At 46.9% G+C, this 16448-nt stretch overlaps 1 long non-coding RNA gene and 1 pseudogene across 1 annotated transcript; both read left to right on the forward strand.

Moving 5' to 3' along the window:
* The first annotated feature begins 9787 nt into the window (after positions 1–9787).
* On the forward strand, positions 9788–9926 carry LOC125526147 (annotated as a pseudogene).
* A 5111-nt stretch (positions 9927–15037) lies between these two features.
* On the forward strand, positions 15038–15936 carry LOC125522847. Its single transcript, XR_007289994.1, has 2 exons — positions 15038–15465; positions 15833–15936. It is a non-coding gene; the product is annotated as an uncharacterized LOC125522847 (long non-coding RNA).
* The last annotated feature ends 512 nt before the right edge of the window (positions 15937–16448 follow it).

A 16448-nucleotide genomic window follows, 5' to 3' on the forward strand; every position in this document is an offset into this window, starting at 1 on the left:
ACTTTCCTCCCACTTATTTCTTTCGAGAGAAACTCTTTCTCTAGAAAGGATCCATTCTTGGCAACAAAGATCTTGCCTTCGGATCTGAGGTAGAAGGTATACCCAATCGTTTCTTTAGGGTATCCTATGAAGACGCATTTTTCCGACTTGGGTTCGAGCTTTTCAGGTTGAAGTTTCTTGACATAAGCATCGCATCCCCAAACTTTTAGAAACGACAGCTTAGGTTTCTTCCCAAACCATAATTCATATGGTGTCGTCTCAACGGATTTCGACGGAGCCCTATTTAAAGTGAATGCGGCTGTCTGTAAAGCATAGCCCCAAAATGACAGCGGTAGATCGGTAAGAGACATCATAGATCACACCATATCCAATAGAGTGTGATTACGATGTTCGGACACACCATTACGCTGAGGTGTTCCAGGCGGCGTGAGTTCTGAAACTATTCCACATTTCCTTAAGTGTGTGCCAAATTCGTGACTCAAGTATTCTCCCCCACGATCTGATCGCAAGAACTTGATTTTCCTGTCACGTTGATTCTCAACTTCACTCTGAAATTCCTTGAACTTTTCAAAGGTCTCAGACTTGTGTTTCATTAAGTAGACATACCCATATCTACTCAAGTCATCAGTGAGGGTGAGAACATAACGATAGCCACCGCGAGCCTCAACACTCATTGGACCGCACACATCAGCATGTATGATTTCCAATAAGTTGGTTGCTCGCTCCATTGTTCCTGAGAACGGAGTCTTGGTCATTTTACCCATGAGGCATGGTTCGCACGTGTCAAATGATTCGTAATCAAGAGACTCCAAAAGTCCATCTGCATGGAGCTTCTTCATGCGTTTGACACCTATATGACCAAGGCGGCAGTGCCACAAGTATGTGGGACTATCATTATTAGCCTTACATCTTTTGGTATTCACACTATGAATATGTGTAACATTACGCTCGAGATTCATTAAGAATAAACCATTCACCAGTGGAGCATGACCATAAAACATATCTCTCATATAAATAGAACAACCATTATTCTTGGATTTAAATGAGTAGCCATCTCGAATTAAACGAGATCCTGATACAATGTTCATGCTCAAAGCTAGTACTAAATAACAATTATTGAGGTTTAAAACTAATCCCGTAGGTAAATGTAGAGGTAGCGTGCCGACGGCGATCACATCGACCTTGGAACCATTCCCAACGCGCATTGTCACCTCATCCTTCGCCAGTCTCCGCTTATTCCGCAGCTCCTGCTTTGAGTTACAAATGTGAGCAACCGCACCGGTATCAAATACCCAGGAGCTACTATGAGTACTGGTAAGGTACACATCAATTACATGTATATCACATATACCTTTAGTGTTGCCGGCCTTCTTGTCCGCTAACTATTTGGGGCAGTTCCGCTTCCAGTGACCACTTCCCTTGCAATAAAAACACTCAGTCTCAGGCTTGGGTCCATTCTTTGACTTCTTCCCGGTAGCTTGCTTACCGGGCGCGGCAACTCCCTTGCCGTCCTTCTTGAAGTTCTTTTTACCCTTGCCTTTCTTGAACTTAGTGGTTTTATTCACCATCAACACTTGATGTTCCTTTTTGATTTCCACCTCCGCTGATTTCAGCAATGAATATACCTCGGGAATGGTCTTTTCCATCCCCTGCATATTGAAGTTCATCACAAAGCTCTTGTAGCTCGGTGGAAGCGACTGAAGGATTCTGTCAATGACCGCGTCATCCGGGAGATTAACTCCCAGCCGAGTCAAGCGGTTATGCAACACAGACATTTTGAGTATGTGCTCACTGTGAGAACTATTTTCCTCCATCTTACAACTGAAGAACTTGTCGGAGACTTCATATCTCTCGACCCGGGCATGAGCTTGGAAAACCATTTTCAGCTCTTCGAACATCTCATATGCTCCGTGTTGCTCAAAACGCTTTTGGAGCCCCGGTTCTAAGCTGTAAAGCATGCCGCACTGAACGAGGGAGTAATCATCAGCACGTGACTGCCAAGCGTTCATAACGTCTTGGTTCTCTGGGATGGGTGCGTCACCTAGTGGTGCTTCTAGAACATAATCTTTCTTGGCAGCTATGAGGATGATCCTCAGGTTCCGGACCCAGTCCGTATAGTTGCTGCCATCATCTTTCAGCTTGGTTTTCTCTAGGAACGCGTTGAAGTTGAGGGCAACATTAGCGTGGGCCATTTGATCTACAAGACATAGTGTAAAGATTTTAGACTAAGTTCATGATAATTAAGTTCATCTAATCAAATTATTCAATGAACACCCAGTCAGATAGACATCCCTCTAGTCATCTAAGTGAAACATGATCCGAGTCAACTAGGCCGTGTCCGATCATCACGTGAGACGGACTAGTCAACATCGGTGAACATCTTCATGTTGATCGTATCTTCTATACGACTCATGCTCGACCTTTCGGTCTTCCGTGTTCCGAGGCCATGTCTGTACATGCTAGGCTCGTCAAGTCAACCTAAGTGTATTGCGTGTGTAAATCTGGCTTACACCTGTTGTATTCGAACGTTAGAATCTATCACACCCGATCATCACGTGGTGCTTCGAAACAACGAACCTTCGCAACGGTGCACAGTTAGGGGGAACAATTTCTTGAAATTATTACGAGGGATCATCTAATTTAAGCTACCGTCGTTCTAAGCAAATAAGATGCAAAACATGATAAACATCACATGCAATCAAATAGTGACATGATATGGCCAATATCATTTGCTCCTTTTGATCTCCATCTTCGGGGCTTCATGATCATCGCTCACCGGCATGACACCATGATCTCCATCATCATGATCTCCATCATCGTGTCTTCTTGAAGTTGTCTCGTCATCTATTACTTCTACTACTATGGCTAACGCTTTAGCAATAAAGTAAAGTAATTACATGATGTTTATGTTGACACGCAGGTCATAAATAAATTAAGACAACTCCTATGGCTCCTAGCGGTTGTCATACTCATCGACATGCAAGTCGTGATTCCTATTACAAGAACATGATCAATCTCATACATCACATATATCATTCATCACATCCTTTTGGCCATATCACATCACACGGCACATGCTGCAAAAACAAGTTAGACGTCCTCTAATTGTTGTTGCAAGTTTTTACGTGGCTGCTATAGGTTTCTAGCAAGAACGTTTCTTACCTACGCCAAAGCCACAACTTGATATGCCAATTTCTATTTACCCTTCAAAAGGACCCTTTTCATCGAATCCGATCCGACTAAAGTGGGAGAGACAGACACCCGCTAGCCACCTTATGCAACTAGTGCATGTCATTCGGTGGAACCAGTCTCACGTAAGCGTACGTGTAAGGTCGGTCCGGGCCGCTTCATCCCACGATGCCGCCGAATCAAGATAAGACTAGTAACGGCAAGCAAATTGACAATATCCACGCCCACAACTGCTTTGTATTCTACTCGTGCATAGAAACTACGCATAGACCTAGCTCATGATGCCACTGTTGGGGAATGTAGCAGAATTTTAAAATTTTCTACGCATCACCAAGATCAATCTATGGAGTCATCTAGCAATGAGGGAGAGGAGAGTGCATCTACATACCCTTGTAGATCGCGAGTGGAAGCGTTCAAGAGAACGGGGTTGATGGAGTCGTACTCGTCGTGATCCAAATCACCGATGACCTAGCGCCGAACGGACGGCACCTCCACGTTCAACACACATACGGTTGGGAAGACGTCACCTCCAACTTGATCCATCAAGGGGAAATGAGAGGTTCATGGAGATCCAGCAGCACGACGGCGTGGTGGTAGAAGCAACGGTGATCTCGGCAGGGCTTCGCCAAGCTCAGGGAGAGGGAGAAGTGTCACGGGAGGGAGAGGGAGGCGCAGGGGCTAGGGTGCGGCTGCCCTCCCTCCCCCACACTATATATAGGACCCCTAGGGGGCGCTGGCCCTAGGAGATGCAATCTCCAAGGGGGGCGGCGGCCAAGGGGGGGTGGAGTGCCCCCCAAGACAAGTGGGGCGCCCCCCACCCCTAGGGTTTCCAACCCTAGGCGCAGGGGGAGGCCCAAGGGGGGCGCACCAGCCCACTAGGGGCTGGTTCCCCTCCCACTTCAGCCCATGGGGCCCTCCGGGATAGGTGGCCCCACCCGGTGGACACCCGGGACCCTTCCGGTGGTCCCGATACAATACCAATTACCCCCGAAACTTTCCCGATGGCCGAAACTTGACTTCCTATATATAAATCTTCACCTCCGGCCCATTCCAGAACTCCTCGTGACGTCCGGGATCTCATCCGGAACTCCGAACAACTTTCGGGTTACCGTATACTAATATCTCAACAACCCTAGCGTCACCGAACCTTAAGTGTGTAGACCCTATGGGTTCGGGAGACACGCAGACATGACCAAGACGACTCTCCGGTCAATAACCAACAGCGGGATCTGGATACCCATGTTGGCTCCCACATGCTCCTCGATGATCTCATCGGGATGAACCACAATGTCGAGGATTCAATCAATCCCGTATACAATTCCCTTTGTCAATCGGTACGTTACTTCCCCGAGACTCGATCATCGGTATCCCAATACCTCGTTCAATCTCGTTACCGGCAAGTCACTTTACTCGTACCGTAATGCATGATCCCGTGATCAACCACTTGGTCACATTGAGCTCATTATGATGGTGCATTACCAAGTGGGCCCAGAGATACCTCTCCGTCATACGGAGTGACAAATCCCTGTCTTGATTCGTGCCAACCCAACAGACACTGTCGGAGATACCCGTAGTGCACCTTTATTGTCACCCAGTTACGTTGTGACGTTTGGTACACCCAAAGCACTCATACGGTATCCGGGAGTTGCACAATCTCATGGTCTAAGGAAATGATACTTGACATTTGGAAAAGCTATAGCAAACGAACTACACGATCTTTAAGCTATGCTTAGGATTGGGTCTTGTCCATCACATCATTCTCCTAATGATGTGATCCCATTATCAATGACATCCAATGTCCATAGTCAGGAAACCATGACTATCTTTTGATCAACGAGCTAGTCAACTAGAGGCTCACTAGGGACATGTTGTGGTCTATGTATTCACACATGTATTACGATTTCCGGATAACACAATTATAGCATGAATAATAGACAATTATCATGAACAAGGAAATATAATGATAACCATTTTATTATTGCCTCTAGGGCATATTTCCAACAAAAAGGACTAAGGATATGTTTCTCGTTTATGGAGGTGACAAAGAGCTAGTCGTAAATGGTCACGTCGATGCAAGCTTTGACACTGATCCGGACGAGTCTAAATCGCAAACCGAATACGTGTTTACATTGAACGGTCAAGCTGTCAGTTGGTGCAGTTCTAAACAAAGGTTCGTGGCGGGATCTACGTGTGAAGCCGAGTACATAACTGCTTCGGAAGTAGCAAATGAAGGAGTCTGGATGAAGGAGTTCATATCCGATCTAGGTGTCATACCTAGTGCATCGAGTCCAATGAAAATCTTTTGTGACAATACTGGTGCAATTGCCTTGGCAAAGGAATCCAGATTTCACAAGAGAACCAAGCACATCAAGAGACGCTTCAATTCCACTCGAGATCTAGTCCAGGTGGGAGACATAGAAATTTGCAAGATACATACGGATCTGAATGTTGCAGACCCGTTGACTAAGCCTCTTCCACGAGCAATGATCAGCACCAAGGCTCCATGGGTGTTAGAATCATTACTGTGTAATCTAGATTATTGACTCTAGTGCAAGTGGGAGACTGAAGGAAATATGACCTAGAGGCAATAATAAAGTTATTATTTATTTCCTTATATCATGATAAATGTTTATTATTCATGCTAGAATTGTATTAACCGGAAACATAATACTTGTGTGAATACATAGACAAACAGAGTGCCACTAGTATGCCTCTACTTGACTAGCTCGTTGATCGAAGATGGTTATGTTTCCTAGCCATTGACATGAGTTGTCATTTCAGTAACGGGATCACATCATTAGGAGAATGATGTGATTGACTTGATCCATTCTGTTAGCTTAGCACTCAATCGTTTAGTATGTTGCTATTGCTTTCTTCATGACTTATACATGTTCCTATGACTATGAGATTATGCAACTCCCGTTTACTAGAGGAACACTTTGTGTGCTACCAAACGTCACAACGTAACTGGGTGATTATAAAGGTGCTCTACAGGTGTCTCCGAAGGTACTTGTTGGGTTGGCGTATTTTGAGATTAGGATTTGTCACTCCGATTGTCGGAGAGGTATCTCTGGGCCCACTCGGTAATGCACATTACTTAAGCCTTGCAAGCATTGCAACTAATGAGTTAGTTGCGGGATGATGTATTACAGAACGAGTAAAGAGACTTGCCGGTAACGAGATTGAACTAGGTATTGAAATACCGATGATCGAATCTCGGGCAAGTAACATACCGATGACAAAGGGAACAACGTATGTTGTCATGCGGTCTGACCGATAAAGATCTTCGTAGAATATGTGGGAGCCAATATGAGCATCCAAGTTCCGCTATTGGTTATTGACCGGAGACGTGTCTCAGTCATGTCTACATAGTTCTCGAACCCGTAGGGTCCGCATGCTTAAAGTTTCGATGGCAGTTATATCACCTCCCCCCTTGCTCCTTTATATACGGGGGCAGGGGGCATCCTAGAGACACAACAATTGATCGTTTGATCTTTTAGCCGTGTGCGGTGCCCCCCTCCACCATAGTCCACCTCGATAATACTGTAGTGGTGCTTAGGCGAAGCCCTGCGTCGGTAGAACATCATCGTCGTCACCACGCCGTTGTGCTGACGAAACTCTCCCTCAACACTTGGCTGGATTGGAGTTCGAGGGACATCATCGGGCTGAACGTGTGCTGAACTCGGAGGTGCCGTATGTTCGGTACTTGATCGGTCGGATCGTGAAGACGTACGACTACATCAACCCCGTTGTGCTAACGCTTCCGCTTTCGGTCTACGAGGGTACGTGGACAACACTCTCCCCTCTCGTTGCTATGCATCACCATGATCTTGCGTGTGCGTAGAATTTTTTTGAAATTACTATGTTCCCCAACATATTCTATGTCTTGTTTCAAGTTACCAAGAGGACTATGTGAGCATCTAAACATGTTGATTAGGAAGTTTTGGTGGGGGAGAAAGAATGGACAACATAAGCCTCGCTGGGTTTCTCGGAAGGCCATGACTCAACCTAAGGGAATTGGTGGATTGGGATCTAAAGATTTTGAGCTTTTCAATTTGGCAATGTTGGCTAGGCAAGCTTGGCGTCTGTTTTAGTTTCCTGAGTCTTTGAGTGCTCGCATGCTCAAAAGTGTCTACTATCCCAATACATGTATATTGCATGCTACTCTGGGAAATCACCCAAGTCAGATACAGAGGTCAATAATTGAAGGTAAGGATATGTTAAACCAGGGGCTAGTCAAGCGGATTGGCAATGGCAAGGCACTCTAATTTGGGAGGAAAACGGGCTACCTAGAATGGAAATGATGAGGCCATACAGGTGTTTAGCTCAACACCCGCCCACTCATGTTTCAGAATTGATAGACTCAACCGAGGCAAGGTGGAACAAGAAGCTATTAGATCAGGTCTTTTTACCGTTTGATGTGAAGGTAATAATGGGGATCCCGCTATGCACAATGAACATGCCGGACTTTTGGGGTTGGATGCATGAGAAAACGGTATATTCTCGGTTAGATCAGCCTACAACATGTTGGTTGCCACGAAGCAACGAAGGTAGGCATGGTTGGAAGGTGTGGATGAACATGGATGAGGGCTCATGGAAAACACTATGGAAAACTCAGGTTCCATCTAAGATGAGGATGTTTTTGTGGAGACTATCTAAACACTCGCTGCCTTCAGAAGATGTCAGGCCATGCCGTCATATGTCTCCAACAAGCAACTGCGGTTTGTGGGGTGCATCGGGTTCTTGGCGTCACTCACTCCTAGAATGCACGGTTCCAGATGCACTTGGGCTCTCGTGGACGAGGAACTGAGCTCCATTCCGATGGCCACGAACGAGCGAAGTGCCAAGAATTGGTTGTTTACTCTTCTAGAAACCCTACCGCATGATCAATTTGTTAGGGTGGCAGTAACTCTATGGGCGCGCAATTTGGTCATCAAGGAGGAAGACTATTCACGAGGGGATTTTTCAGGCTCCACATACGATACAAGATTTCATTGCACACTATATCAGTGACCTTGAGATCGTTCGTGATAGCAAGCCGCAGAGACCTAACATGGACAGGGTTCCAATGGCTAGGGCCACCCAATGTCCCAAAGCCACTCCTAAAGATTATATGAAAAGATCCATGTGGATGCAGGCATGAGAGCATCGTGGGGAAGATCCGTGTCAGCAGTTTGTCAGGATAGGCAAGGCAATTATCTTGGCTGATCCGCTATTGTCATCGCTGGTGTAGTCGATCCAGCTACATTGGAGGCGATAGCTTGCAGGGAAGCAATATCCTTAGCTCAAGATCTCCAGCTCGAGAAATTTGTGATAGCTTCATATTCTAAACAGGTGGTGAGTGACATTCAGAAGGGCAACCAGGGCGTATATAGGCTATTTTTGAAATCAAAACCAGATCTACTCCTTTTAATTGTACTTTTACTTTTGAGAATCATGTGGCCAATGTTGATGCACATACGTTCGCTAAGTATGCACTTTTTTAGTTCAGGGGCGACATGTGTGGCTTGGCCAGCCTCATGACCCATTGTGTATCGCACTCGGTGTGGACTTTGAGCAATAAAATTGGCCTTACCCCTAAAAAACCACACATATTTGCAGCTCACGGGCGGAAAATAGGAACCTCTCATAGGGTGCTCGATGTGAAGCAAACGCCCGTGCTGCCATCCAGAAAGCGATGGGACACAACTTTTGGTTTTTCTTTTTTTTCATCTTTTTTATCTGTGGAACCTTAAAAATATTCACGGATAAAGAAAAAAATTCGAGAATTTCAGAAATGTTCAAGAGTTTTTAAATAAATACCTGTTAAACACCGGATATTTTGCATACGCATAACTTGGTTATATCTCTAGGAGGTTAGCTAGTCTGTTAGGATAGTTGTACGGTTTAACATGTTGTAATCCCGTAGCACAAGTACCTGCGCCTTATGTCCTCCTCTCTTGTTCTCCAAGTTGTACTCAACCGATGTATGCATATCCAGGGTTGGCCCCTGCTATATAAACACGCACCCGTCGCCTCTAACGAGGTAAGACGCTTCGAGCAATCTTCACATGGTAATCAGAGCCTCCTTCTTCCATTACATCTAGCTTCACAATATCATCACCACCAACCGCTGCACCATGTCATCCTCCTCCGCCGCACCCATGTCCAGCATAAACGGGCAGGTCACGGAGAAGCTCACGAGGACGAACTATGTCCTCTGGCGTGCACAGATCACGCCACAACTCATCGGCGTCGGTCTCTTCGGCTATGCCGATGGAACCACCCCGGAGCCAGAGAAGACCATCATCACCAAGAACAAGGAAGGGAAAGATGAATCTGTCCCAAACCCTCTACATCATTCTTGGGTCAGGGAGGATCAACAGGTACTTGGGCATCTCCTGATTAACTTATCTCGAGAAGTTCTTGTCCAGGTCACCTCCATCCGCAAGGCGCATGTGCTCTGGACTGCCCTTGGAACATGTTCTCATCGCAGTCCAGGTCGCATGTGAACAACATCCGCATCGCCCTCTCCAATGCACAGAAGGGGACCCAATCTGTGGGTACATACTTCGCCTACATGCGCTCCCTCGCCGACGAACTAGCTGCTGCTGGCAAGCCGCTGGACGAGGATGAGGTGGTCTCCTACATCACCGGCGGGCTGGACATGGAGTATCAGCCGTTGGTGTCGGCCCTTGATGCCCACACCGAGCCGGTCACCCTCGAAGATCTGTTCGCTCAGATGAGCAACTTTGATCAGAGGGTGGCGCTATTCCACAACGCCGCTGGGTTCAAGTCGTCCGCCAATGTCGCCTCCCGTGGTGGCCGTGGTGGGTCTCGCTACCGCAGCCCGCAGAGGAACAAGGGCAAGCCCAGCGGCAATAGCAGCAACACCAACACTCAGCGCTCCAGCGGCGGCGGTCGGCCCTCCTACACCAACAACAGGGGCCGCCACAACTCCTCCAAAACCTCCCGTCCAGATGCCATCCGATGCCAAATCTGTGGTAAACCAGGTCACTCTGCTAAAGATTGCTGGTACAGGTTCGATGAGGATGAAGGCGACTCCTCTCAGGACAAGAAGGTAGCAGGGGCAGCTGAAGGATCCTACGGTGTCGACACCAACTGGTATGTCGACAGCGGCGCAACCAATCACATCACGGGTGAACTCGAAAAGGTCACCGTGAGAGAGAAGTACCACGGCCAAGATCAAATTCACACCGCCAACGGGTCAGGTATGAGGATTAAACACATTGGTCATTCAGTTATTAAAACCCCACACAAAAACATTCATCTCCGAAGAATCTTGCATGTCCCTAGTGCCTCCATCAATCTTCTTTACGTTCATCGTATTGCCCTTGACAATCATGTATTCCTTGAGTTTCACCCTTTCTTCTTTTTAATTAAGGATCAGGCAACGAAGAGGGTTCTATACCGAGGTAGATGCGTTCGAGGGCTTTACCCGTTGATTCCCAAGTTTAGAAGATTCAATAAGCAAGCATATGGTGTCGCCAAGCTTACTTCAACTCGGTGCTACCAAATGTCACAATGTAACTGGGTGATTATAAAGGAGCTCTACAGGTGTCTCCAAAGGTAAATGTTGGGTTGGCGTATTTCGAGATTAGGATTTGTCACTCCGATTGTCGGAGAGGTATCTCTGGGCCCTCTCGGTAATGCACATCACATAAGCCTTGCAAGCATTGCAACTAATGAGTTAGTTGCGAGAAGATGTATTACGAAACGAGTAAAGAGACTTGCCGGTAACGAGATTGAACTAGGTATTGAGATACCGACGATCGAATCTCGGGCAAGTAACATACCGATGACAAAGGGAACAACGTATGTTGTTATGCGGTCTGACCAATAAAGATCTTCGTAGAATATGTGGGAGCCAATATGAGCATCCAGGTTCCGCTATTGGTTATTGACCGGAGACATGTCTCGGTCATGTCTACATTGTTCTCGAACCCGTAGGGTCCGCACGCTTAAGGTTTCGATGACAGTTATATTATGAGTTTATGAGTTTTGATGTACCGAAGTTAGTTCCGAGTCCCGGATGTGACCACGGACATAACGAGGAGTCTCGAAATGGTCGAGACATAAAGGTTGATATATTGGACGACTATATTCGGACACCGGAAGTGTTCCGGGTGATTTCAGAGAAAACCGGAGTACCGGAGGGTTACCGGAACCCCCCGGGAGAAGTAATGGGCCTTATGGGCCTTAGTGGAGAGAGAGAAGGGCAGCCAGGGTGGGCCGCGCGCCTCCTCCCCCCTGGTCCGAATTGGACTAGGAGAGGGGGGGGCGGCGCCCCCTCTTTCCTTCTCCCTCACCACTTCCTTCCCCCTCCTAGTAGGAGTCCTACTCCTACTAGGAGGAGGACTCCTCCTTGGCGCGCCTATAGGGCCGGCCGGCCTCCTCCCCTTGCTCCTTTATATACGGGGGTAGGGGGCACCCCTAGACACACAAGTTGATCCACGTGATCGTTTTCTTAGCCGTGTGCGGTGCCCCCTTCCACCATAATCCTCGATAATATTGTAGCGGTGCTTAGGCGAAGCCCTACGACGGTAGAACATCAAGATCGTCACCACGCCGTCGTGCTGACGGAACTCTTCCCCGACACTTTGCCGGATCGGAGTCCGGGGATCATCATCGAGTTGAACGTGTGCTAAAACTCGGAGGTGCCATAGTTTCGGTGCTTGTTCGGTCGGGCCGTGAAGACGTACGACTACATCAACCACGTTGTCATAACGCTTCCGCTGTCGGTCTACAAGGGTACGTAGATCACACTCTCCCCTCTCGTTGCTATGCATCACCATGATCTTGCGTGTGCGTAGGAAATTTTTTGAAATTACTACGTTCCCCAACAGGTCTCCACTCATCGCCCGTCACGCGTCGCCTGTCGCCCCGCCGGTCGGAGGAGTCCGGCCCACACCAATCTGTGGGTGACACATGGAAGCCTGCTACGGGGCCCGAGCGTGTGCGGTTCCCGGATGCTGTGCGCGTCTACACGCGCCGCCTGCATCAGACGGGCGCGGACTCCGGTGCGGCCCTGCATGGCCCAGGCGCGGACTCCGAGGCAGATCTGTATGGCCCCGCGTCATCATTGGTGCATGATGGGCCGCCGGGATCTTCTGCGCCATCTGCCTCGCCATCAACTCAGCACACGGCCGCAGAGGATCCGGCTGACACGTCAGCCAGAGAATCTCCCTTGGGATCGCCCGCTGGCGCAGCTCCTGAGCAGGCGCGATCCTCTGCGGAAACTGATTCTGCTGCTGCTTCACCACCTTGTACACGTCTTAAAAAAGGTGTAATTAAACCTGTCAATTATAAGCATGTACTCAAGTTTGGACTAGCATGTTCTACAGGAGAACCGCATAAGCTTTAGGAAGCTCTTGGTGATGCAAGGTGGAAAAAGGCCATGGATGAAGAGTACATGGCACTTCAGAGAAATAAGATGTGGCACCTCGTTGCCCCACAGCAAGGTAAAAACTTGATTGACTGCAAATGGGTATTCAGAATCAAGAGAAAATCTGATGGAACTATAGATAGGTACAAAGCTAGACTTGTTGCGAAAGGCTTTAAACAACGTTATGGCATAGATTATGAGGACACCTTCAGTCCGGTTGTAAAAGCTGCAACGATTCGCCTTGTCTTGTCAACTGCTGTTTCCAGGGGATGGAGCCTTCGTCAGCTGGATGTACAGAATGCGTTCCTTCATGGCATTCTGGAAGAAGAAGTTTACATGAAACAACCTCCTGGTTTTGAGGACAAGAATGCACCATTCTATGTATGCAGACTTGACAAAGCTTTGTATGGTTTGAAGCAAGCTCCCAGAGCATGGTATTCCCGTCTCAGTCAGAAATTGCAGGCTCTTGGTTTCGTTCCTTCAAAATCTGACACCTCATTGTTTATTTACAATAAGTCAAATACATCTATATTTGTGCTTATTTATGTTGATGATATAATTGTTACTAGCTCATCCAATGAGGCCATAACAGCATTGCTGAAGGATTTAAATTCAGAGTTTGCTCTCAAGGATTTAGGAGACTTGCACTTTTTCCTAGGAATTGAAGTAAAGAAACATGAGGATGGGCTTCATCTTTCACAGGAAAAGTATGCAACTGATCTGGTAAGAAGAGTTGGATTGCAAGGATGCAAACCGTCACTAACTCCTCTCTCCAGCACAGAAAAATTATCCCTCACAGAAGGAGAACTTTTGAGTCAAGAGGATGGCACAAAATACAGAAGTCTAGTAGGTGCTCTTTAGTACTTAACTCTCACTAGACCTGATTTATCTTTTGCTGTTAACAAGGTATGCCAGTTTCTTCATGCACCTACTACAGTTCATTGGACTGCTGCAAAGCGCATAGTGAGATATGTGAAAAATACCATGAATGTTGGTCTGAACTTCACCAAGTCATCATCCACACTAGTCAGTGCATTTTTTGATTCTGATTGGGCCGGATGTGTTGATGACAGACGTTCCACTGGTGGGTTTGCTATATTTTTTGGACCTAACTTAATATCATGGTGTGCAAAGAAACATGCTACAGTCTCTAGATCAAGCACAGAGGCAGAATACAAGGCGTTGGCAAATGCAACAGCAGAGATTATTTGGGTTCAATCACTGATGAGAGAACTTGGTGTCAGAAGCACTCAAACTCCATGCTTATGGTGTGACAACCTTGGTGCAACATACTTGTCTGCAAATCCTGTTTTTCATGCTAGAACAAAGCATATTGAGATAGACTTTTATTTTGTCAGAGAGAGAGTTGCAAGCAGAAAATTGGAGATTCGGTTTGTGCATTCTCGAGATCAAGTTGCAGACGGGTTCACCAAGGCATTGCCTACAAAGAGTTTTGAAGAGTTTAAACGTAATCTCAACTTGACAGAGTTGTGATTAAGGGAGGATGTTAAACACCGGATATTTTGCATACGCATAACTTGGTTATATCTCTAGGAGGTTAGCTAGTCTGTTAGGATAGTTGTACGGTTTAACTTGTTGTAATCCCGTAGCACAACTACCTGCGCCTTATCTCCTCCTCTCTTGTTCTCCAAGTTGTACTCAACCGATGTATGCATATCCAGGGTTGGCCCCTGCTATATAAACACGCACCCGTCGCCTCTAACGAGGTAAGACGCTTCGAGCAATCTTCACAGCACCAAATAGCATGTGATTCATGGTACACCTTTTCTTTTCTGGTCCAAAGGATAGGTTTGGTTATTTGTCTAGTAATCCTATATATATATAAACCTCTACATGGATATATATCTTCACTTATTCACACTTGAAAAGCAGTCTAAAGGGGAGGCACTCCGTAGAGCACATCACAACTCGAAGGTTCGGCTCAGATCCGAGGGACCTAGTAAAGAGCGGAACAAGAACAACGACACATATATATTGAGGAAAAATCTATAAATATTGCCATCACCAGTGCTAAGAAAAGTAAAATAAAAAAATTCAAAAATTATGATTTTTTGCCAAACATTAACAAATGTTTTGATAGACTGCAAAGTTTCATCACCGGATAACATTCCTGCAAAACGTGGCTAAAAAATGGATGCTCCAAAATGTTATTTTCAAAAGCATTTTGGAGTCACTACCCGAAACAGACTTTTTGGTGACGGCCAGGCACCATCATGACGGGCCCGATGCCTCCTTCAGGAACGTGGGCACGTTCCTGACGTGGACGGTCCGCCGAGAGGAAAGATGGCAACGTTCCTGACGCTCTTCACGATAGCCTTCAGGAAATAGATTAACCTTCAGGAACGAGGTGGCACGTTCGCGTCGGGGCCCAATCCACGTTGCGAATCAGATACGCACCTTCAGGAACGTGTACCTGGCCGTCAGGAAGACACGTTCGCGGGACGCGCTGATATTTTCGCTCGGGAGGCGCCTGATTTTTTCGTTTGGGAGAGAAAAGCGCGCGGATATCGGATATTTTCGCATGGCTGTGGTCACGTGTGGAGCGCTTGGTCAAAATCCCTAAAACAGGGTCCGGTCTTCTCCCATCGGTCTGCTCCTCCCACTCCCATGACCAGCGCCGCCGCTTGCCCCCGTGTCCGCCGTCCAGTTCTGATCCGCCGACTCCCTCCCCATCGAGCGCCGCCCACATCGCCGTTGAGCACCGACTCCACGCCTCCAGCACAGCCTCCCTCCCCATCTAGCGCGGCCCCCATCGCCGGCGACTTCCAGATCCGCCTCCCTGGCCGGCGAACTTCCAGATCCGCGTCCCTGGCCGGCGAACTTCCAGATCCACCTCCGTCGCCGTGTGGAGGTGGCTCCCTCCCCGACCAGTGAGTGCCCGTCTTCTCCTCCCCCCTCCCCATCTATTGCTGTTCCAAATAATTTACATGTGCTGCAGCAATATGTTCATTGTTTAGTACACTCTTCTTGAGATTAAAACAATGATGTTTTGTTGTTCTTCTGAAAGGATTGAGTGCAACAGCCATGGGGTATTATAGTCGCCATCTGTCTAGGTAGTGTGCTGCGCAATTTTAAGTTTGTGCATACATTAAATCGGGTTGTTCCTCAATTGGTCTCATTGATGAGTTGTGATACATATCTGTATGCGTGTCAATACCTGCAAGTTGTAGGTTATGTTCCCTGTTCAGGAAGGTGCAGTTTACGTATGCATGCTTTATTGTTTTCTCTTCATTGAAGGTCTTACAAAATCAGGAAGTTGTAGCGCTACAAAGGCCAAGTTTGAGAAGTGACATTGCCACACCACAACCCTCTCGATCAAGAAGTCCAATCCAGGCATGTTGGTAAGTTCCACTCATGGAAAGTTTGTTGAAAGAGCATGTTTTCATATGTAGGAAAGAAAGTATGCCTGCAGCAGCAAACAAACTGAACACTACATTATTGTTTAATCTGAAATTAAAGCGACATGCTATGTCCATGGTTCAGGAAACCCACCCACAAAGCATCTTCAAAGACCACACATCAGTATATGGAAGGAACGCATTCTCGATCTTTCAAAGTTATGTTCCTTACTTCTTCATAGTTGCAGTCTGCACTTGCAAAAAAAGACCTTTCATTTGTTTGGTGACTAATAGCATGTGTGTCATGAGCTGGAGTTTACCTTGTGTTTGAACTTGTATACATATATTACAGTTTTTGCCTTTCACCATGTTCATTGAAATATGCTATATTCTTTTCATTGTAGGTGAATTGATCCTTCCAAAGCCCAAGAGATGCCCGTACTCCGCTGGCAGGATCCTTCCCATGCTGAAGCCATGTTCATGCCTAACTCATCTGGATGAGCATGGTTCTACCC

The sequence above is a fragment of the Triticum urartu genome, chromosome 7 (assembly GCF_003073215.2).
Source record: "Triticum urartu cultivar G1812 chromosome 7, Tu2.1, whole genome shotgun sequence".
NCBI lineage: Eukaryota > Viridiplantae > Streptophyta > Magnoliopsida > Poales > Poaceae > Triticum > Triticum urartu.